The sequence below is a fragment of the Ambystoma mexicanum genome, chromosome 1p, assembly GCF_040938575.1.
Source record: "Ambystoma mexicanum isolate Mex_15411 chromosome 1p, UKY_AmexF1_1, whole genome shotgun sequence".
Lineage (NCBI taxonomy): Eukaryota > Metazoa > Chordata > Amphibia > Caudata > Ambystomatidae > Ambystoma > Ambystoma mexicanum.
In genome coordinates, this window is record NC_090921.1 from 232,694,843 (window position 1) to 232,716,270 (window position 21,428).

General features: G+C 51.2%; 24 non-coding genes across 24 annotated transcripts; all 24 read right to left on the minus strand.

Annotated features, from left to right (window-relative positions):
* Positions 1-84: 84 nt before the first annotated feature.
* On the minus strand, positions 85-155 carry TRNAG-CCC (transfer RNA glycine (anticodon CCC)). Its single transcript has one exon. It is a non-coding gene; the product is annotated as a tRNA-Gly (tRNA).
* A 350-nt stretch (positions 156-505) lies between these two features.
* TRNAG-GCC (transfer RNA glycine (anticodon GCC)) lies at positions 506-576 on the minus strand. The gene has a single exon. It is a non-coding gene; the product is annotated as a tRNA-Gly (tRNA).
* A 555-nt stretch (positions 577-1,131) lies between these two features.
* Positions 1,132-1,202, minus strand: TRNAG-CCC (transfer RNA glycine (anticodon CCC)). Its single transcript has one exon. It is a non-coding gene; the product is annotated as a tRNA-Gly (tRNA).
* Positions 1,203-3,852: 2,650 nt separating this feature from the next.
* TRNAG-GCC (transfer RNA glycine (anticodon GCC)) lies at positions 3,853-3,923 on the minus strand. Its single transcript has one exon. It is a non-coding gene; the product is annotated as a tRNA-Gly (tRNA).
* A 565-nt stretch (positions 3,924-4,488) lies between these two features.
* TRNAG-CCC (transfer RNA glycine (anticodon CCC)) lies at positions 4,489-4,559 on the minus strand. The gene has a single exon. It is a non-coding gene; the product is annotated as a tRNA-Gly (tRNA).
* Positions 4,560-4,909: 350 nt separating this feature from the next.
* On the minus strand, positions 4,910-4,980 carry TRNAG-GCC (transfer RNA glycine (anticodon GCC)). The gene has a single exon. It is a non-coding gene; the product is annotated as a tRNA-Gly (tRNA).
* A 555-nt stretch (positions 4,981-5,535) lies between these two features.
* On the minus strand, positions 5,536-5,606 carry TRNAG-CCC (transfer RNA glycine (anticodon CCC)). The gene has a single exon. It is a non-coding gene; the product is annotated as a tRNA-Gly (tRNA).
* Positions 5,607-8,256: 2,650 nt separating this feature from the next.
* TRNAG-GCC (transfer RNA glycine (anticodon GCC)) lies at positions 8,257-8,327 on the minus strand. The gene has a single exon. It is a non-coding gene; the product is annotated as a tRNA-Gly (tRNA).
* Positions 8,328-8,892: 565 nt separating this feature from the next.
* TRNAG-CCC (transfer RNA glycine (anticodon CCC)) lies at positions 8,893-8,963 on the minus strand. Its single transcript has one exon. It is a non-coding gene; the product is annotated as a tRNA-Gly (tRNA).
* Positions 8,964-9,313: 350 nt separating this feature from the next.
* TRNAG-GCC (transfer RNA glycine (anticodon GCC)) lies at positions 9,314-9,384 on the minus strand. The gene has a single exon. It is a non-coding gene; the product is annotated as a tRNA-Gly (tRNA).
* A 555-nt stretch (positions 9,385-9,939) lies between these two features.
* TRNAG-CCC (transfer RNA glycine (anticodon CCC)) lies at positions 9,940-10,010 on the minus strand. Its single transcript has one exon. It is a non-coding gene; the product is annotated as a tRNA-Gly (tRNA).
* A 351-nt stretch (positions 10,011-10,361) lies between these two features.
* Positions 10,362-10,432, minus strand: TRNAG-GCC (transfer RNA glycine (anticodon GCC)). Its single transcript has one exon. It is a non-coding gene; the product is annotated as a tRNA-Gly (tRNA).
* Positions 10,433-10,987: 555 nt separating this feature from the next.
* TRNAG-CCC (transfer RNA glycine (anticodon CCC)) lies at positions 10,988-11,058 on the minus strand. Its single transcript has one exon. It is a non-coding gene; the product is annotated as a tRNA-Gly (tRNA).
* A 351-nt stretch (positions 11,059-11,409) lies between these two features.
* On the minus strand, positions 11,410-11,480 carry TRNAG-GCC (transfer RNA glycine (anticodon GCC)). Its single transcript has one exon. It is a non-coding gene; the product is annotated as a tRNA-Gly (tRNA).
* A 1,599-nt stretch (positions 11,481-13,079) lies between these two features.
* On the minus strand, positions 13,080-13,150 carry TRNAG-GCC (transfer RNA glycine (anticodon GCC)). The gene has a single exon. It is a non-coding gene; the product is annotated as a tRNA-Gly (tRNA).
* A 555-nt stretch (positions 13,151-13,705) lies between these two features.
* TRNAG-CCC (transfer RNA glycine (anticodon CCC)) lies at positions 13,706-13,776 on the minus strand. Its single transcript has one exon. It is a non-coding gene; the product is annotated as a tRNA-Gly (tRNA).
* Positions 13,777-14,127: 351 nt separating this feature from the next.
* TRNAG-GCC (transfer RNA glycine (anticodon GCC)) lies at positions 14,128-14,198 on the minus strand. The gene has a single exon. It is a non-coding gene; the product is annotated as a tRNA-Gly (tRNA).
* A 555-nt stretch (positions 14,199-14,753) lies between these two features.
* On the minus strand, positions 14,754-14,824 carry TRNAG-CCC (transfer RNA glycine (anticodon CCC)). Its single transcript has one exon. It is a non-coding gene; the product is annotated as a tRNA-Gly (tRNA).
* A 351-nt stretch (positions 14,825-15,175) lies between these two features.
* TRNAG-GCC (transfer RNA glycine (anticodon GCC)) lies at positions 15,176-15,246 on the minus strand. The gene has a single exon. It is a non-coding gene; the product is annotated as a tRNA-Gly (tRNA).
* A 2,235-nt stretch (positions 15,247-17,481) lies between these two features.
* On the minus strand, positions 17,482-17,552 carry TRNAG-CCC (transfer RNA glycine (anticodon CCC)). The gene has a single exon. It is a non-coding gene; the product is annotated as a tRNA-Gly (tRNA).
* A 350-nt stretch (positions 17,553-17,902) lies between these two features.
* Positions 17,903-17,973, minus strand: TRNAG-GCC (transfer RNA glycine (anticodon GCC)). Its single transcript has one exon. It is a non-coding gene; the product is annotated as a tRNA-Gly (tRNA).
* Positions 17,974-18,528: 555 nt separating this feature from the next.
* TRNAG-CCC (transfer RNA glycine (anticodon CCC)) lies at positions 18,529-18,599 on the minus strand. The gene has a single exon. It is a non-coding gene; the product is annotated as a tRNA-Gly (tRNA).
* A 2,232-nt stretch (positions 18,600-20,831) lies between these two features.
* On the minus strand, positions 20,832-20,902 carry TRNAG-CCC (transfer RNA glycine (anticodon CCC)). The gene has a single exon. It is a non-coding gene; the product is annotated as a tRNA-Gly (tRNA).
* Positions 20,903-21,252: 350 nt separating this feature from the next.
* On the minus strand, positions 21,253-21,323 carry TRNAG-GCC (transfer RNA glycine (anticodon GCC)). Its single transcript has one exon. It is a non-coding gene; the product is annotated as a tRNA-Gly (tRNA).
* Between the last annotated feature and the right edge of the window lie 105 nt (positions 21,324-21,428).

A 21,428-nucleotide genomic window follows, 5' to 3' on the forward strand; every position in this document is an offset into this window, starting at 1 on the left:
CAATGCAATCATCTTATCTACCGTTTCCATTTTTCTTTTCCCATGCCTTTTAAAATATCAAGAGACACGTCTACAAAAGTGCCATGCATTGGCCGGGAATCGAACCCGGGCCTCCCGCTTGGGAAGCGAGAATTCTACCACTGAACTACCAAAGCTTGACAAGCAGCATTACTGCCGTAGAGCGCTTGATTTAACACACATGCCAGTTCCATGCGAATGGTCACTCGTAAACTCTTGACTTCTGCTGAAAGCCTCATTGAAGGCCTTTGCAGACGTGTGAGACTGGCACCTACTCGGGCTGGGCCTCTATGAGCTGTTTGCATAATCTGAGATTGCCCTGCTTCCAGTCAAGGCGCAGCGGCCCCTTCTACTAAAAGGGATCAGCAGAGTGATCGCTAGTAGCAGAAATAAGGCAAGCAAGGCAATCAAGGCTTGTTTTTTTGTTTGGTCTCTTCCTTTTCACGATGCTTCAAAGTCAATGAAAGGTACATGTGCAAAACGCTCATGCATTGGCCGGGAATCGAACCCGGGCCTCCCGCGTGGCAGGCGAGAATTCTACCACTGAACCACCAATGCCTTACATGCTGCACACTGGCGCTACAGTGCTCTGGACCATTACAGCCCAGAGCAGCTGATTTAACAGAGCACTGCAGTGACATGAGGATGGCGCCAGCTCCGGTGGGTGAATGGGAGCTGCGCTGCCCTGGCAGTCCTTCTCACTCACTTGGCCACGAACGGCCAGGTTCTATAGACAGGAAAAGTGGACAGAGGCAAGCACACTGGTAGATGAGGGTGGACTTTGTATGGGTCGCTACTCTGAGTGCAGTTCCCTGAGCACCGTGCCTCAGGAAAGCCAGACTTCTACTGCAGGACTCAGGGGATATCTTTGCAGCCACACGAGGCTGACACCCTTTCAATCTGGGCTTCTGGGGTCTTCTGGGAATTATTTGCATAATAGAAGGTTTCCCGCCTTAAGTTGAAACTGCAGTTCCATCTTCTGCTAAAAGAGGGCAGCAGAGTGCTTTCTTTGCGCAGAAAACAGACAAGCAATGCAATCATCTTATCTACCGTTTCCATTTTTCTTTTCCCATGCCTTTTAAAATATCAAGAGACACGTCTACAAAAGTGCCATGCATTGGCCGGGAATCGAACCCGGGCCTCCCGCTTGGGAAGCGAGAATTCTACCACTGAACTACCAATGCCTGACAAGCAGCATTACTGCGGTAGAGCGCTTGATTTAACACACCTGCCAGTTCCATGCGAATGGTCACTCGTAAACTCTTGACTTCTGCTGAAAGCCTCATTGAAGGACTTTGCAGACGTGTGAGACTGTCACCTACTCGGGCTGGGCCTCTATGAGCTGTTTGCATAATCTGAGATTGCCCTGCTTCCAGTCAAGGCGCAGCGGCCCCTTCTACTAAAAGGGAACAGCAGAGTGATCGCTAGTAGCAGAAATAAGGCAAGCAAGGCAATCAAGGCTTGTTTTTTTGTTCGGTCTCTTCCTTTTCACGATGCTTCAAAGTCAACGAAAGGTACATGTGCAAAACGCTCATGCATTGGCCGGGAATCGAACCCGGGCCTCCCGCGTGGCAGGCGAGAATTCTACCACTGAACCACCAATACCTTACATGCTGCACACTGGCGCTACAGTGCTCTGGACCATTGCAGGCCAGAGCAGCTGATTTAACAGAGCACTGCAGTGACATGAGGATGGCGCCAGCTCCGGTGGGTGAATGGGAGCTGCGCTGCCCTGGCAGTCCTTCTCACTCACTTGGCCACGAACGGCCACGAACGGCCAGGTTCTATAGACAGGAAAAGTGGACAGAGGCAAGCACACTGGTAGATGAGGGTGGCCTTTGTATGGGTCGCTACTCTGAGTGCAGTTCCCTGAGCACCGTGCCTCAGGAAAGCCAGACTTCTACTGCAGGACTCAGGGGATATCTTTGCAGCCACACGAGGCTGACACCCTTTCAATCTGGGCTTCTGGGGTCTTCTGGGAATTATGTGCATAATAGGTTTCCCGCCTTAAGTTGAAACTGCAGTTCCATCTTCTGCTAAAAGAGGGCAGCAGAGTGCTTTCTTTGCGCAGAAAACAGACAAGCAATGCAATCATCTTATCTACCGTTTCCATTTTTCTTTTCCCATGCCTTTTAAAATATCAAGAGACACGTCTACAAAAGTGCCATGCATTGGCCGGGAATCAAACCCGGGCCTCCCGCGTGGCAGGCGAGAATTCTACCACTGAACCACCAATGCCTTACATGCTGCACACTGGCGCTACAGTGCTCTGGACCATTGCAGGCCAGAGCAGCTGATTTAACAGAGCACTGCAGTGACATGAGGATGGCGCCAGCTCCGGTGGGTGAATGGGAGCTGCGCTGCCCTGGCAGTCCTTCTCACTCACTTGGCCACGAACGGCCAGGTTCTATAGACAGGAAAAGTGGACAGAGGCAAGCACACTGGTAGATGAGGGTGGCCTTTGTATGGGTCGCTACTCTGAGTGCAGTTCCCTGAGCACCGTGCCTCAGGAAAGCCAGACTTCTACCGCAGGACTCAGGGGATATCTTTGCAGCCACACAAGGCTGACACCCTTTCAATCTGGGCTTCTGGGGTCTTCTGGGAATTATTTGCATAATAGGTTTCCCGCCTTAAGTTGAAACTGCCGTTCCATCTTCTGCTAAAAGAGGGCAGCAGAGTGCTTTCTTTGCGCAGAAAACAGACAAGCAATGCAATCATCTTATCTACCGTTTCCATTTTTCTTTTCCCATGCCTTTTAAAATATCAAGAGACACGTCTACAAAAGTGCCATGCATTGGCCGGGAATCAAACCCGGGCCTCCCGCGTGGCAGGCGAGAATTCTACCACTGAACCACCAATGCCTTACATGCTGCACACTGGCGCTACAGTGCTCTGGACCATTGCAGGCCAGAGCAGCTGATTTAACAGAGCACTGCAGTGACATGAGGATGGCGCCAGCTCCGGTGGGTGAATGGGAGCTGCGCTGCCCTGGCAGTCCTTCTCACTCACTTGGCCACGAACGGCCAGGTTCTATAGACAGGAAAAGTGGACAGAGGCAAGCACACTGGTAGATGAGGGTGGCCTTTGTATGGGTCGCTACTCTGAGTGCAGTTCCCTGAGCACCGTGATTCAGGAAAGCCAGACTTCTACCGCAGGACTCAGGGGATATCTTTGCAGCCACACAAGGCTGACACCCTTTCAATCTGGGCTTCTGGGGTCTTCTGGGAATTATTTGCATAATAGGTTTCCCGCCTTAAATTGAAACTGCCGTTCCATCTTCTGCTAAAAGAGGGCAGCAGAGTGCTTTCTTTGCGCAGAAAACAGACAAGCAATGCAATCATCTTATCTACCGTTTCCATTTTTCTTTTCCCATGCCTTTTAAAATATCAAGAGACACGTCTACAAAAGTGCCATGCATTGGCCGGGAATCGAACCAGGGCCTCCCACTTGGGAAGCGAGAATTCTACCACTGAGCTACCAATGCCTGACAAGCAGCATTACTGCGGTAGAGCACTTGATTTAACACACCTGCCAGTTCCATGCGAATGGTCACTCGTAAACTCTTGACTTCTGCTGAAAGCCTCATTGAAGGCCTTTGCAGACGTGTGAGACTGGCACCTACTCGGGCTGGGCCTCTATGAGCTGTTTGCATAATCTGAGATTGCCCTGCTTCCAGTCAAGGCGCAGCGGCCCCTTCTACTAAAAGGGATCAGCAGAGTGATCGCTAGTAGCAGAAATAAGGCAAGCAAGGCAATCAAGGCTTGTTTTTTTGTTCGGTCTCTTCCTTTTCACGATGCTTCAAAGTCAACGAAAGGTACATGTGCAAAACGCTCATGCATTGGCCGGGAATCGAACCCGGGCCTCCCGCGTGGCAGGCGAGAATTCTACCACTGAACCACCAATGCCTTACATGCTGCACACTGGCGCTACAGTGCTCTGGACCATTGCAGCCCAGAGCAGCTGATTTAACAGAGCACTGCAGTGACATGAGGATGGCGCCAGCTCCGGTGGGTGAATGGGAGCTGCGCTGCCCTGGCAGTCCTTCTCACTCACTTGGCCACGAACGGCCACGAACGGCCAGGTTCTATAGACAGGAAAAGTGGACAGAGGCAAGCACACTGGTAGATGAGGGTGGCCTTTGTATGGGTCGCTACTCTGAGTGCAGTTCCCTGAGCACCGTGCCTCAGGAAAGCCAGACTTCTACCGCAGGACTCAGGGGATATCTTTGCAGCCACACGAGGCTGACACCCTTTCAATCTGGGCTTCTGGGGTCTTCTGGGAATTATTTGCATAATAGAAGGTTTCCCGCCTTAAGTTGAAACTGCAGTTCCATCTTCTGCTAAAAGAGGGCAGCAGAGTGCTTTCTTTGCGCAGAAAACAGACAAGCAATGCAATCATCTTATCTACCGTTTCCATTTTTCTTTTCCCATGCCTTTTAAAATATCAAGAGACACGTCTACAAAAGTGCCATGCATTGGCCGGGAATCGAACCCGGGCCTCCCGCTTGGGAAGCGAGAATTCTACCACTGAACTACCAAAGCTTGACAAGCAGCATTACTGCCGTAGAGCGCTTGATTTAACACACATGCCAGTTCCATGCGAATGGTCACTCGTAAACTCTTGACTTCTGCTGAAAGCCTCATTGAAGGCCTTTGCAGACGTGTGAGACTGGCACCTACTCGGGCTGGGCCTCTATGAGCTGTTTGCATAATCTGAGATTGCCCTGCTTCCAGTCAAGGCGCAGCGGCCCCTTCTACTAAAAGGGATCAGCAGAGTGATCGCTAGTAGCAGAAATAAGGCAAGCAAGGCAATCAAGGCTTGTTTTTTTGTTTGGTCTCTTCCTTTTCACGATGCTTCAAAGTCAATGAAAGGTACATGTGCAAAACGCTCATGCATTGGCCGGGAATCGAACCCGGGCCTCCCGCGTGGCAGGCGAGAATTCTACCACTGAACCACCAATGCCTTACATGCTGCACACTGGCGCTACAGTGCTCTGGACCATTACAGCCCAGAGCAGCTGATTTAACAGAGCACTGCAGTGACATGAGGATGGCGCCAGCTCCGGTGGGTGAATGGGAGCTGCGCTGCCCTGGCAGTCCTTCTCACTCACTTGGCCACGAACGGCCAGGTTCTATAGACAGGAAAAGTGGACAGAGGCAAGCACACTGGTAGATGAGGGTGGACTTTGTATGGGTCGCTACTCTGAGTGCAGTTCCCTGAGCACCGTGCCTCAGGAAAGCCAGACTTCTACTGCAGGACTCAGGGGATATCTTTGCAGCCACACGAGGCTGACACCCTTTCAATCTGGGCTTCTGGGGTCTTCTGGGAATTATTTGCATAATAGAAGGTTTCCCGCCTTAAGTTGAAACTGCAGTTCCATCTTCTGCTAAAAGAGGGCAGCAGAGTGCTTTCTTTGCGCAGAAAACAGACAAGCAATGCAATCATCTTATCTACCGTTTCCATTTTTCTTTTCCCATGCCTTTTAAAATATCAAGAGACACGTCTACAAAAGTGCCATGCATTGGCCGGGAATCGAACCCGGGCCTCCCGCTTGGGAAGCGAGAATTCTACCACTGAACTACCAATGCCTGACAAGCAGCATTACTGCGGTAGAGCGCTTGATTTAACACACCTGCCAGTTCCATGCGAATGGTCACTCGTAAACTCTTGACTTCTGCTGAAAGCCTCATTGAAGGACTTTGCAGACGTGTGAGACTGTCACCTACTCGGGCTGGGCCTCTATGAGCTGTTTGCATAATCTGAGATTGCCCTGCTTCCAGTCAAGGCGCAGCGGCCCCTTCTACTAAAAGGGAACAGCAGAGTGATCGCTAGTAGCAGAAATAAGGCAAGCAAGGCAATCAAGGCTTGTTTTTTTGTTCGGTCTCTTCCTTTTCACGATGCTTCAAAGTCAACGAAAGGTACATGTGCAAAACGCTCATGCATTGGCCGGGAATCGAACCCGGGCCTCCCGCGTGGCAGGCGAGAATTCTACCACTGAACCACCAATACCTTACATGCTGCACACTGGCGCTACAGTGCTCTGGACCATTGCAGGCCAGAGCAGCTGATTTAACAGAGCACTGCAGTGACATGAGGATGGCGCCAGCTCCGGTGGGTGAATGGGAGCTGCGCTGCCCTGGCAGTCCTTCTCACTCACTTGGCCACGAACGGCCACGAACGGCCAGGTTCTATAGACAGGAAAAGTGGACAGAGGCAAGCACACTGGTAGATGAGGGTGGCCTTTGTATGGGTCGCTACTCTGAGTGCAGTTCCCTGAGCACCGTGCCTCAGGAAAGCCAGACTTCTACTGCAGGACTCAGGGGATATCTTTGCAGCCACACGAGGCTGACACCCTTTCAATCTGGGCTTCTGGGGTCTTCTGGGAATTATGTGCATAATAGGTTTCCCGCCTTAAGTTGAAACTGCAGTTCCATCTTCTGCTAAAAGAGGGCAGCAGAGTGCTTTCTTTGCGCAGAAAACAGACAAGCAATGCAATCATCTTATCTACCGTTTCCATTTTTCTTTTCCCATGCCTTTTAAAATATCAAGAGACACGTCTACAAAAGTGCCATGCATTGGCCGGGAATCAAACCCGGGCCTCCCGCGTGGCAGGCGAGAATTCTACCACTGAACCACCAATGCCTTACATGCTGCACACTGGCGCTACAGTGCTCTGGACCATTGCAGGCCAGAGCAGCTGATTTAACAGAGCACTGCAGTGACATGAGGATGGCGCCAGCTCCGGTGGGTGAATGGGAGCTGCGCTGCCCTGGCAGTCCTTCTCACTCACTTGGCCACGAACGGCCAGGTTCTATAGACAGGAAAAGTGGACAGAGGCAAGCACACTGGTAGATGAGGGTGGCCTTTGTATGGGTCGCTACTCTGAGTGCAGTTCCCTGAGCACCGTGCCTCAGGAAAGCCAGACTTCTACCGCAGGACTCAGGGGATATCTTTGCAGCCACACAAGGCTGACACCCTTTCAATCTGGGCTTCTGGGGTCTTCTGGGAATTATTTGCATAATAGGTTTCCCGCCTTAAGTTGAAACTGCCGTTCCATCTTCTGCTAAAAGAGGGCAGCAGAGTGCTTTCTTTGCGCAGAAAACAGACAAGCAATGCAATCATCTTATCTACCGTTTCCATTTTTCTTTTCCCATGCCTTTTAAAATATCAAGAGACACGTCTACAAAAGTGCCATGCATTGGCCGGGAATCAAACCCGGGCCTCCCGCGTGGCAGGCGAGAATTCTACCACTGAACCACCAATGCCTTACATGCTGCACACTGGCGCTACAGTGCTCTGGACCATTGCAGGCCAGAGCAGCTGATTTAACAGAGCACTGCAGTGACATGAGGATGGCGCCAGCTCCGGTGGGTGAATGGGAGCTGCGCTGCCCTGGCAGTCCTTCTCACTCACTTGGCCACGAACGGCCAGGTTCTATAGACAGGAAAAGTGGACAGAGGCAAGCACACTGGTAGATGAGGGTGGCCTTTGTATGGGTCGCTACTCTGAGTGCAGTTCCCTGAGCACCGTGCCTCAGGAAAGCCAGACTTCTACCGCAGGACTCAGGGGATATCTTTGCAGCCACACAAGGCTGACACCCTTTCAATCTGGGCTTCTGGGGTCTTCTGGGAATTATTTGCATAATAGGTTTCCCGCCTTAAATTGAAACTGCCGTTCCATCTTCTGCTAAAAGAGGGCAGCAGAGTGCTTTCTTTGCGCAGAAAACAGACAAGCAATGCAATCATCTTATCTACCGTTTCCATTTTTCTTTTCCCATGCCTTTTAAAATATCAAGAGACACGTCTACAAAAGTGCCATGCATTGGCCGGGAATCGAACCAGGGCCTCCCACTTGGGAAGCGAGAATTCTACCACTGAGCTACCAATGCCTGACAAGCAGCATTACTGCGGTAGAGCACTTGATTTAACACACCTGCCAGTTCCATGCGAATGGTCACTCGTAAACTCTTGACTTCTGCTGAAAGCCTCATTGAAGGCCTTTGCAGACGTGTGAGACTGGCACCTACTCGGGCTGGGCCTCTATGAGCTGTTTGCATAATCTGAGATTGCCCTGCTTCCAGTCAAGGCGCAGCGGCCCCTTCTACTAAAAGGGATCAGCAGAGTGATCGCTAGTAGCAGAAATAAGGCAAGCAAGGCAATCAAGGCTTGTTTTTTTGTTCGGTCTCTTCCTTTTCACGATGCTTCAAAGTCAACGAAAGGTACATGTGCAAAACGCTCATGCATTGGCCGGGAATCGAACCCGGGCCTCCCGCGTGGCAGGCGAGAATTCTACCACTGAACCACCAATGCCTTACATGCTGCACACTGGCGCTACAGTGCTCTGGACCATTGCAGCCCAGAGCAGCTGATTTAACAGAGCACTGCAGTGACATGAGGATGGCGCCAGCTCCGGTGGGTGAATGGGAGCTGCGCTGCCCTGGCAGTCCTTCTCACTCACTTGGCCACGAACGGCCACGAACGGCCAGGTTCTATAGACAGGAAAAGTGGACAGAGGCAAGCACACTGGTAGATGAGGGTGGCCTTTGTATGGGTCGCTACTCTGAGTGCAGTTCCCTGAGCACCGTGCCTCAGGAAAGCCAGACTTCTACCGCAGGACTCAGGGGATATCTTTGCAGCCACACGAGGCTGACACCCTTTCAATCTGGGCTTCTGGGGTCTTCTGGGAATTATTTGCATAATAGAAGGTTTCCCGCCTTAAGTTGAAACTGCAGTTCCATCTTCTGCTAAAAGAGGGCAGCAGAGTGCTTTCTTTGCGCAGAAAACAGACAAGCAATGCAATCATCTTATCTACCGTTTCCATTTTTCTTTTCCCATGCCTTTTAAAATATCAAGAGACACGTCTACAAAAGTGCCATGCATTGGCCGGGAATCGAACCCGGGCCTCCCGCTTGGGAAGCGAGAATTCTACCACTGAACTACCAAAGCTTGACAAGCAGCATTACTGCCGTAGAGCGCTTGATTTAACACACATGCCAGTTCCATGCGAATGGTCACTCGTAAACTCTTGACTTCTGCTGAAAGCCTCATTGAAGGCCTTTGCAGACGTGTGAGACTGGCACCTACTCGGGCTGGGCCTCTATGAGCTGTTTGCATAATCTGAGATTGCCCTGCTTCCAGTCAAGGCGCAGCGGCCCCTTCTACTAAAAGGGATCAGCAGAGTGATCGCTAGTAGCAGAAATAAGGCAAGCAAGGCAATCAAGGCTTGTTTTTTTGTTTGGTCTCTTCCTTTTCACGATGCTTCAAAGTCAATGAAAGGTACATGTGCAAAACGCTCATGCATTGGCCGGGAATCGAACCCGGGCCTCCCGCGTGGCAGGCGAGAATTCTACCACTGAACCACCAATGCCTTACATGCTGCACACTGGCGCTACAGTGCTCTGGACCATTACAGCCCAGAGCAGCTGATTTAACAGAGCACTGCAGTGACATGAGGATGGCGCCAGCTCCGGTGGGTGAATGGGAGCTGCGCTGCCCTGGCAGTCCTTCTCACTCACTTGGCCACGAACGGCCAGGTTCTATAGACAGGAAAAGTGGACAGAGGCAAGCACACTGGTAGATGAGGGTGGACTTTGTATGGGTCGCTACTCTGAGTGCAGTTCCCTGAGCACCGTGCCTCAGGAAAGCCAGACTTCTACTGCAGGACTCAGGGGATATCTTTGCAGCCACACGAGGCTGACACCCTTTCAATCTGGGCTTCTGGGGTCTTCTGGGAATTATTTGCATAATAGAAGGTTTCCCGCCTTAAGTTGAAACTGCAGTTCCATCTTCTGCTAAAAGAGGGCAGCAGAGTGCTTTCTTTGCGCAGAAAACAGACAAGCAATGCAATCATCTTATCTACCGTTTCCATTTTTCTTTTCCCATGCCTTTTAAAATATCAAGAGACACGTCTACAAAAGTGCCATGCATTGGCCGGGAATCGAACCCGGGCCTCCCGCTTGGGAAGCGAGAATTCTACCACTGAACTACCAATGCCTGACAAGCAGCATTACTGCGGTAGAGCGCTTGATTTAACACACCTGCCAGTTCCATGCGAATGGTCACTCGTAAACTCTTGACTTCTGCTGAAAGCCTCATTGAAGGCCTTTGCAGACGTGTGAGACTGGCACCTACTCGGGCTGGGCCTCTATGAGCTGTTTGCATAATCTGAGATTGCCCTGCTTCCAGTCAAGGCGCAGCGGCCCCTTCTTCTAAAAGGGATCAGCAGAGTGATCGCTAGTAGCAGAAATAAGGCAAGCAAGGCAATCAAGGCTTGTTTTTTTTGTTTGGTCTCTTCCTTTTCACGATGCTTCAAAGTCAACGAAAGGTACATGTGCAAAACGCTCATGCATTGGCCGGGAATCGAACCCGGGCCTCCCGCGCGGCAGGCGAGAATTCTACCACTGAACCACCAATGCCTTACATGCTGCACACTGGCGGTACAGTGCTCTGGACCATTTCAGCCCAGAGCAGCTGATTTAACAGAGCACTGCAGTGACATGAGGATGGCGCCAGCTCCGGTGGGTGAATGGGAGCTGCGCTGCCCTGGCAGTCCTTCTCACTCACTTGGCCACGAACGGCCAGGTTCTATAGACAGGAAAAGTCGACAGAGGCAAGCACACTGGTAGATGAGGGTGGCCTTTGTATGGGTCGCTACTCTGAGTGCAGTTCCCTGAGCACCGTGCCTCAGGAAAGCCAGACTTCTACCGCAGGACTCAGGGGATATCTTTGCAGCCACACGAGGCTGACACCCTTTCAATCTGGGCTTCTGGGGTCTTCTGGGAATTATTTGCATAATAGAAGGTTTCCCGCCTTAAGTTGAAACTGCAGTTCCATCTTCTGCTAAAAGAGGGCAGCAGAGTGCTTTCTTTGCGCAGAAAACAGACAAGCAATGCAATCATCTTATCTACCGTTTCCATTTTTCTTTTCCCATGCCTTTTAAAATATCAAGAGACACGTCTACAAAAGTGCCATGCATTGGCCGGGAATCGAACCCGGGCCTCCCGCTTGGGAAGCGAGAATTCTACCACTGAACTACCAATGCCTGACAAGCAGCATTACTGCGGTAGAGCGCTTGATTTAACACACCTGCCAGTTCCATGCGAATGGTCACTCGTAAACTCTTGACTTCTGCTGAAAGCCTCATTGAAGGCCTTTGCAGACGTGTGAGACTGGCACCTACTCGGGCTGGGCCTCTATGAGCTGTTTGCATAATCTGAGATTGCCCTGCTTCCAGTCAAGGCGCAGCGGCCCCTTCTTCTAAAAGGGATCAGCAGAGTGATCGCTAGTAGCAGAAATAAGGCAAGCAAGGCAATCAAGGCTTGTTTTTTTTGTTTGGTCTCTTCCTTTTCACGATGCTTCAAAGTCAACGAAAGGTACATGTGCAAAACGCTCATGCATTGGCCGGGAATCGAACCCGGGCCTCCCGCGTGGCAGGCGAGAATTCTACCACTGAACCACCAATGCCTTACATGCTGCACACTGGCGCTACAGTGCTCTGGACCATTTCAGCCCAGAGCAGCTGATTTAACAGAGCACTGCAGTGACATGAGGATGGCGCCAGCTCCGGTGGGTGAATGGGAGCTGCGCTGCCCTGGCAGTCCTTCTCACTCACTTGGCCACGAACGGCCAGGTTCTATAGACAGGAAAAGTCGACAGAGGCAAGCACACTGGTAGATGAGGGTGGCCTTTGTATGGGTCGCTACTCTGAGTGCAGTTCCCTGAGCACCGTGCCTCAGGAAGGCCAGACTTCTACCGCAGGACTCAGGGGATATCTTTGCAGCCACACGAGGCTGACACCCTTTCAATCTGGGCTTCTGGGGTCTTCTGGGAATTATTTGCATAATAGAAGGTTTCCCGCCTTAAGTTGAAACTGCAGTTCCATCTTCTGCTAAAAGAGGGCAGCAGAGTGCTTTCTTTGCGCAGAAAACAGACAAGCAATGCAATCATCTTATCTACCGTTTCCATTTTTCTTTTCCCATGCCTTTTAAAATATCAAGAGACACGTCTACAAAAGTGCCATGCATTGGCCGGGAATCAAACCCGGGCCTCCCGCGTGGCAGGCGAGAATTCTACCACTGAACCACCAATGCCTTACATGCTGCACACTGGCGCTACAGTGCTCTGGACCATTGCAGGCCAGAGCAGCTGATTTAACAGAGCACTGCAGTGACATGAGGATGGCGCCAGCTCCGGTGGGTGAATGGGAGCTGCGCTGCCCTGGCAGTCCTTCTCACTCACTTGGCCACGAACGGCCAGGTTCTATAGACAGGAAAAGTGGACAGAGGCAAGCACACTGGTAGATGAGGGTGGCCTTTGTATGGGTCGCTACTCTGAGTGCAGTTCCCTGAGCACCGTGCCTCAGGAAAGCCAGACTTCTACCGCAGGACTCAGGGGATATCTTTGCAGCCACACAAGGCTGACACCCTTTCAATCTGGGCTTCTGGGGTCTTCTGGGAATTATTTGCATAATAGGTTTCCCGCCTTAAATTGAAACTGCCGTTCCATCTTCTGCTAAAAGAGGGCAGCAGAGTGCTTTCTTTGCGCAGAAAACAGACAAGCAATGCAATCATCTTATCTACCGTTTCCATTTTTCTTTTCCCATGCCTTTTAAAATATCAAGAGACACGTCTACAAAAGTGCCATGCATTGGCCGGGAATCGAACCAGGGCCTCCCACTTGGGAAGCGAGAATTCTACCACTGAGCTACCAATGCCTGACAAGCAGCATTACTGCGGTAGAGCACTTGATTTAACACACCTGCCAGTTCCATGCGAATGGTCACTCGTAAACTCTTGACTTCTGCTGAAAGCCTCATTGAAGGCCTTTGCAGACGTGTGAGACTGGCACCTACTCGGGCTGGGCCTCTATGAGCTGTTTGCATAATCTGAGATTGCCCTGCTTCCAGTCAAGGCGCAGCGGCCCCTTCTACTAAAAGGGATCAGCAGAGTGATCGCTAGTAGCAGAAATAAGGCAAGCAAGGCAATCAAGGCTTGTTTTTTTGTTTGGTCTCTTCCTTTTCACGATGCTTCAAAGTCAATGAAAGGTACATGTGCAAAACGCTCATGCATTGGCCGGGAATCGAACCCGGGCCTCCCGCGTGGCAGGCGAGAATTCTACCACTGAACCACCAATGCCTTACATGCTGCACACTGGCGCTACAGTGCTCTGGACCATTACAGCCCAGAGCAGCTGATTTAACAGAGCACTGCAGTGACATGAGGATGGCGCCAGCTCCGGTGGGTGAATGGGAGCTGCGCTGCCCTGGCAGTCCTTCTCACTCACTTGGCCACGAACGGCCAGGTTCTATAGACAGGAAAAGTGGACAGAGGCAAGCACACTGGTAGATGAGGGTGGACTTTGTATGGGTCGCTACTCTGAGTGCAGTTCCCTGAGCACCGTGCCTCAGGAAAGCCAGACTTCTACTGCAGGACTCAGGGGATATCTTTGCAGCCACACGAGGCTGACACCCTTTCAATCTGGGCTTCTGGGGTCTTCTGGGAATTATTTGCATAATAGAAGGTTTCCCGCCTTAAGTTGAAACTGCAGTTCCATCTTCTGCTAAAAGAGGGCAGCAGAGTGCTTTCTTTGCGCAGAAAACAGACAAGCAATGCAATCATCTTATCTACCGTTTCCATTTTTCTTTTCCCATGCCTTTTAAAATATCAAGAGACACGTCTACAAAAGTGCCATGCATTGGCCGGGAATCGAACCCGGGCCTCCCGCTTGGGAAGCGAGAATTCTACCACTGAACTACCAATGCCTGACAAGCAGCATTACTGCGGTAGAGCGCTTGATTTAACACACCTGCCAGTTCCATGCGAATGGTCACTCGTAAACTCTTGACTTCTGCTGAAAGCCTCATTGAAGGCCTTTGCAGACGTGTGAGACTGGCACCTACTCGGGCTGGGCCTCTATGAGCTGTTTGCATAATCTGAGATTGCCCTGCTTCCAGTCAAGGCGCAGCGGCCCCTTCTTCTAAAAGGGATCAGCAGAGTGATCGCTAGTAGCAGAAATAAGGCAAGCAAGGCAATCAAGGCTTGTTTTTTTTGTTTGGTCTCTTCCTTTTCACGATGCTTCAAAGTCAACGAAAGGTACATGTGCAAAACGCTCATGCATTGGCCGGGAATCGAACCCGGGCCTCCCGCGCGGCAGGCGAGAATTCTACCACTGAACCACCAATGCCTTACATGCTGCACACTGGCGGTACAGTGCTCTGGACCATTTCAGCCCAGAGCAGCTGATTTAACAGAGCACTGCAGTGACATGAGGATGGCGCCAGCTCCGGTGGGTGAATGGGAGCTGCGCTGCCCTGGCAGTCCTTCTCACTCACTTGGCCACGAACGGCCAGGTTCTATAGACAGGAAAAGTCGACAGAGGCAAGCACACTGGTAGATGAGGGTGGCCTTTGTATGGGTCGCTACTCTGAGTGCAGTTCCCTGAGCACCGTGCCTCAGGAAAGCCAGACTTCTACCGCAGGACTCAGGGGATATCTTTGCAGCCACACGAGGCTGACACCCTTTCAATCTGGGCTTCTGGGGTCTTCTGGGAATTATTTGCATAATAGAAGGTTTCCCGCCTTAAGTTGAAACTGCAGTTCCATCTTCTGCTAAAAGAGGGCAGCAGAGTGCTTTCTTTGCGCAGAAAACAGACAAGCAATGCAATCATCTTATCTACCGTTTCCATTTTTCTTTTCCCATGCCTTTTAAAATATCAAGAGACACGTCTACAAAAGTGCCATGCATTGGCCGGGAATCGAACCCGGGCCTCCCGCTTGGGAAGCGAGAATTCTACCACTGAACTACCAATGCCTGACAAGCAGCATTACTGCGGTAGAGCGCTTGATTTAACACACCTGCCAGTTCCATGCGAATGGTCACTCGTAAACTCTTGACTTCTGCTGAAAGCCTCATTGAAGGCCTTTGCAGACGTGTGAGACTGGCACCTACTCGGGCTGGGCCTCTATGAGCTGTTTGCATAATCTGAGATTGCCCTGCTTCCAGTCAAGGCGCAGCGGCCCCTTCTTCTAAAAGGGATCAGCAGAGTGATCGCTAGTAGCAGAAATAAGGCAAGCAAGGCAATCAAGGCTTGTTTTTTTTGTTTGGTCTCTTCCTTTTCACGATGCTTCAAAGTCAACGAAAGGTACATGTGCAAAACGCTCATGCATTGGCCGGGAATCGAACCCGGGCCTCCCGCGTGGCAGGCGAGAATTCTACCACTGAACCACCAATGCCTTACATGCTGCACACTGGCGCTACAGTGCTCTGGACCATTTCAGCCCAGAGCAGCTGATTTAACAGAGCACTGCAGTGACATGAGGATGGCGCCAGCTCCGGTGGGTGAATGGGAGCTGCGCTGCCCTGGCAGTCCTTCTCACTCACTTGGCCACGAACGGCCAGGTTCTATAGACAGGAAAAGTCGACAGAGGCAAGCACACTGGTAGATGAGGGTGGCCTTTGTATGGGTCGCTACTCTGAGTGCAGTTCCCTGAGCACCGTGCCTCAGGAAAGCCAGACTTCTACCGCAGGACTCAGGGGATATCTTTGCAGCCACACGAGGCTGACACCCTTTCAATCTGGGCTTCTGGGGTCTTCTGGGAATTATTTGCATAATAGAAGGTTTCCCGCCTTAAGTTGAAACTGCAGTTCCATCTTCTGCTAAAAGAGGGCAGCAGAGTGCTTTCTTTGCGCAGAAAACAGACAAGCAATGCAATCATCTTATCTACCGTTTCCATTTTTCTTTTCCCATGCCTTTTAAAATATCAAGAGACACGTCTACAAAAGTGCCATGCATTGGCCGGGAATCAAACCCGGGCCTCCCGCGTGGCAGGCGAGAATTCTACCACTGAACCACCAATGCCTTACATGCTGCACACTGGCGCTACAGTGCTCTGGACCATTGCAGGCCAGAGCAGCTGATTTAACAGAGCACTGCAGTGACATGAGGATGGCGCCAGCTCCGGTGGGTGAATGGGAGCTGCGCTGCCCTGGCAGTCCTTCTCACTCACTTGGCCACGAACGGCCAGGTTCTATAGACAGGAAAAGTGGACAGAGGCAAGCACACTGGTAGATGAGGGTGGCCTTTGTATGGGTCGCTACTCTGAGTGCAGTTCCCTGAGCACCGTGCCTCAGGAAAGCCAGACTTCTACCGCAGGACTCAGGGGATATCTTTGCAGCCACACAAGGCTGACACCCTTTCAATCTGGGCTTCTGGGGTCTTCTGGGAATTATTTGCATAATAGGTTTCCCGCCTTAAATTGAAACTGCCGTTCCATCTTCTGCTAAAAGAGGGCAGCAGAGTGCTTTCTTTGCGCAGAAAACAGACAAGCAATGCAATCATCTTATCTACCGTTTCCATTTTTCTTTTCCCATGCCTTTTAAAATATCAAGAGACACGTCTACAAAAGTGCCATGCATTGGCCGGGAATCGAACCAGGGCCTCCCACTTGGGAAGCGAGAATTCTACCACTGAGCTACCAATGCCTGACAAGCAGCATTACTGCGGTAGAGCACTTGATTTAACACAACTGCCAGTTCCATGCGAATGGTCACTCGTAAACTCTTGACTTCTGCTGAAAGCCTCATTGAAGGCCTTTGCAGACGTGTGAGACTGGCACCTACTCGGGCTGGGCCTCTATGAGCTGTTTGCATAATCTGAGATTGCCCTGCTTCCAGTCAAGGCGCAGCGGCCCCTTCTACTAAAAGGGATCAGCAGAGTGATCGCTAGTAGCAGAAATAAGGCAAGCAAGGCAATCAAGGCTTGTTTTTTTGTTCGGTCTCTTCCTTTTCACGATGCTTCAAAGTCAACGAAAGGTACATGTGCAAAACGCTCATGCATTGGCCGGGAATCGAACCCGGGCCTGCCGCGTGGCAGGCGAGAATTCTACCACTGAACCACCAATGCCTTACATGCTGCACACTGGCGCTACAGTGCTCTGGACCATTGCAGCCCAGAGCAGCTGATTTAACAGAGCACTGCAGTGACATGAGGATGGCGCCAGCTCCGGTGGGTGAATGGGAGCTGCGCTGCCCTGGCAGTCCTTCTCACTCACTTGGCCACGAACGGCCACGAACGGCCAGGTTCTATAGACAGGAAAAGTGGACAGAGGCAAGCACACTGGTAGATGAGGGTGGCCTTTGTATGGGTCGCTACTCTGAGTGCAGTTCCCTGAGCACCGTGCCTCAGGAAAGCCAGACTTCTACCGCAGGACTCAGGGGATATCTTTGCAGCCACACGAGGCTGACACCCTTTCAATCTGGGCTTCTGGGGTCTTCTGGGAATTATTTGCATAATAGAAGGTTTCCCGCCTTAAGTTGAAACTGCAGTTCCATCTTCTGCTAAAAGAGGGCAGCAGAGTGCTTTCTTTGCGCAGAAAACAGACAAGCAATGCAATCATCTTATCTACCGTTTCCATTTTTCTTTTCCCATGCCTTTTAAAATATCAAGAGACACGTCTACAAAAGTGCCATGCATTGGCCGGGAATCGAACCCGGGCCTCCCGCTTGGGAAGCGAGAATTCTACCACTGAACTACCAAAGCTTGACAAGCAGCACTACTGCCGTAGAGCGCTTGATTTAACACACATGCCAGTTCCATGCGAATGGTCACTCGTAAACTCTTGACTTCTGCTGAAAGCCTCATTGAAGGCCTTTGCAGACGTGTGAGACTGGCACCTACTCGGGCTGGGCCTCTATGAGCTGTTTGCATAATCTGAGATTGCCCTGCTTCCAGTCAAGGCGCAGCGGCCCCTTCTACTAAAAGGGATCAGCAGAGTGATCGCTAGTAGCAGAAATAAGGCAAGCAAGGCAATCAAGGCTTGTTTTTTTGTTTGGTCTCTTCCTTTTCACGATGCTTCAAAGTCAATGAAAGGTACATGTGCAAAACGCTCATGCATTGGCCGGGAATCGAACCCGGGCCTCCCGCGTGGCAGGCGAGAATTCTACCACTGAACCACCAATGCCTTACATGCTGCACACTGGCGCTACAGTGCTCTGGACCATTACAGCCCAGAGCAGCTGATTTAACAGAGCACTGCAGTGACATGAGGATGGCGCCAGCTCCGGTGGGTGAATGGGAGCTGCGCTGCCCTGGCAGTCCTTCTCACTCACTTGGCCACGAACGGCCAGGTTCTATAGACAGGAAAAGTGGACAGAGGCAAGCACACTGGTAGATGAGGGTGGACTTTGTATGGGTCGCTACTCTGAGTGCAGTTCCCTGAGCACCGTGCCTCAGGAAAGCCAGACTTCTACTGCAGGACTCAGGGGATATCTTTGCAGCCACACGAGGCTGACACCCTTTCAATCTGGGCTTCTGGGGTCTTCTGGGAATTATTTGCATAATAGAAGGTTTCCCGCCTTAAGTTGAAACTGCAGTTCCATCTTCTGCTAAAAGAGGGCAGCAGAGTGCTTTCTTTGCGCAGAAAACAGACAAGCAATGCAATCATCTTATCTACCGTTTCCATTTTTCTTTTCCCATGCCTTTTAAAATATCAAGAGACACGTCTACAAAAGTGCCATGCATTGGCCGGGAATCGAACCCGGGCCTCCCGCTTGGGAAGCGAGAATTCTACCACTGAACTACCAATGCCTGACAAGCAGCATTACTGCGGTAGAGCGCTTGATTTAACACACCTGCCAGTTCCATGCGAATGGTCACTCGTAAACTCTTGACTTCTGCTGAAAGCCTCATTGAAGGCCTTTGCAGACGTGTGAGACTGGCACCTACTCGGGCTGGGCCTCTATGAGCTGTTTGCATAATCTGAGATTGCCCTGCTTCCAGTCAAGGCGCAGCGGCCCCTTCTACTAAAAGGGAACAGCAGAGTGATCGCTAGTAGCAGAAATAAGGCAAGCAAGGCAATCAAGGCTTGTTTTTTTGTTCGGTCTCTTCCTTTTCACGATGCTTCAAAGTCAACGAAAGGTACATGTGCAAAACACTCATGCATTGGCCGGGAATCGAACCCGGGCCTCCCGCGTGGCAGGCGAGAATTCTACCACTGAACCACCAATACCTTACATGCTGCACACTGGCGCTACAGTGCTCTGGACCATTGCAGGCCAGAGCAGCTGATTTAACAGAGCACTGCAGTGACATGAGGATGGCGCCAGCTCCGGTGGGTGAATGGGAGCTGCGCTGCCCTGGCAGTCCTTCTCACTCACTTGGCCACGAACGGCCACGAACGGCCAGGTTCTATAGACAGGAAAAGTGGACAGAGGCAAGCACACTGGTAGATGAGGGTGGCCTTTGTATGGGTCGCTACTCTGAGTGCAGTTCCCTGAGCACCGTGCCTCAGGAAAGCCAGACTTCTACTGCAGGACTCAGGGGATATCTTTGCAGCCACACGAGGCTGACACCCTTTCAATCTGGGCTTCTGGGGTCTTCTGGGAATTATGTGCATAATAGGTTTCCCGCCTTAAGTTGAAACTGCAGTTCCATCTTCTGCTAAAAGAGGGCAGCAGAGTGCTTTCTTTGCGCAGAAAACAGACAAGCAATGCAATCATCTTATCTACCGTTTCCATTTTTCTTTTCCCATGCCTTTTAAAATATCAAGAGACACGTCTACAAAAGTGCCATGCATTGGCCGGGAATCAAACCCGGGCCTCCCGCGTGGCAGGCGAGAATTCTACCACTGAACCACCAATGCCTTACATGCTGCACACTGGCGCTACAGTGCTCTGGACCATTGCAGGCCAGAGCAGCTGATTTAACAGAGCACTGCAGTGACATGAGGATGGCGCCAGCTCCGGTGGGTGAATGGGAGCTGCGCTGCCCTGGCAGTCCTTCTCACTCACTTGGCCACGAACGGCCAGGTTCTATAGACAGGAAAAGTGGACAGAGGCAAGCACACTGGTAGATGAGGGTGGCCTTTGTATGGGTCGCTACTCTGAGTGCAGTTCCCTGAGCACCGTGCCTCAGGAAAGCCAGACTTCTACCGCAGGACTCAGGGGATATCTTTGCAGCCACACAAGGCTGACACCCTTTCAATCTGGGCTTCTGGGGTCTTCTGGGAATTATTTGCATAATAGGTTTCCCGCCTTAAGTTGAAACTGCCGTTCCATCTTCTGCTAAAAGAGGGCAGCAGAGTGCTTTCTTTGCGCAGAAAACAGACAAACAATGCAATCATCTTATCTACTGTTTCCATTTTTCTTTTCCCATGCCTTTTAAAATATCAAGAGACACGTCTACAAAAGTGCCATGCATTGGCCGGGAATCAAACCCGGGCCTCCCGCGTGGCAGGCGAGAATTCTACCACTGAACCACCAATGCCTTACATGCTGCACACTGGCGCTACAGTGCTCTGGACCATTGCAGCCCAGAGCAGCTGATTTAACAGAGCACTGCAGTGACATGAGGATGGCGCCAGCTCCGGTGGGTGAATGGGAGCTGCGCTGCCCTGGCAGTCCTTCTCACTCACTTGGCCACGAACGGCCAGGTTCTATAGACAGGAAAAGTGGACAGAGGCAAGCACACTGGTAGATGAGGGTGGCCTTTGTATGGGTCGCTACTCTGAGTGCAGTTCCCTGAGCACCGTGCCTCAGGAAAGCCAGACTTCTACCGCAGGACTCAGGGGATATCTTTGCAGCCACACGAGGCTGACACCCTTTCAATCTGGGCTTCTGGGGTCTTCTGGGAATTATTTGCATAATAGAAGGTTTCCCGCCTTAAGTTGAAACTGCAGTTCCATCTTCTGCTAAAAGAGGGCAGCAGAGTGCTTTCTTTGCGCAGAAAACAGACAAGCAATGCAATCATCTTATCTACCGTTTCCATTTTTCTTTTCCCATGCCTTTTAAAATATCAAGAGACACGTCTACAAAAGTGCCATGCATTGGCCGGGAATCGAACCCGGGCCTCCCGCTTGGGAAGCGAGAATTCTACCACTGAACTACCAAAGCTTGACAAGCAGCATTACTGCCGTAGAGCACTTGATTTAACACACATGCCAGTTCCATGCGAATGGTCACTCGTAAACTCTTGACTTCTGCTGAAAGCCTCATTGAAGGCCTTTGCAGACGTGTGAGACTGGCACCTACTCGGGCTGGGCCTCTATGAGCTGTTTGCATAATCTGAGATTGCCCTGCTTCCAGTCAAGGCGCAGCGGCCCCTTCTACTAAAAGGGATCAGCAGAGTGATCGCTAGTAGCAGAAATAAGGCAAGCAAGGCAATCAAGGCTTGTTTTTTTGTTTGGTCTCTTCCTTTTCACGATGCTTCAAAGTCAATGAAAGGTACATGTGCAAAACGCTCATGCATTGGCCGGGAATCGAACCCGGGCCTCCCGCGTGGCAGGCGAGAATTCTACCACTGAACCACCAATGCCTTACATGCTGCACACTGGCGCTACAGTGCTCTGGACCATTACAGCCCAGAGCAGCTGATTTAACAGAGCACTGCAGTGACATGAGGATGGCGCCAGCTCCGGTG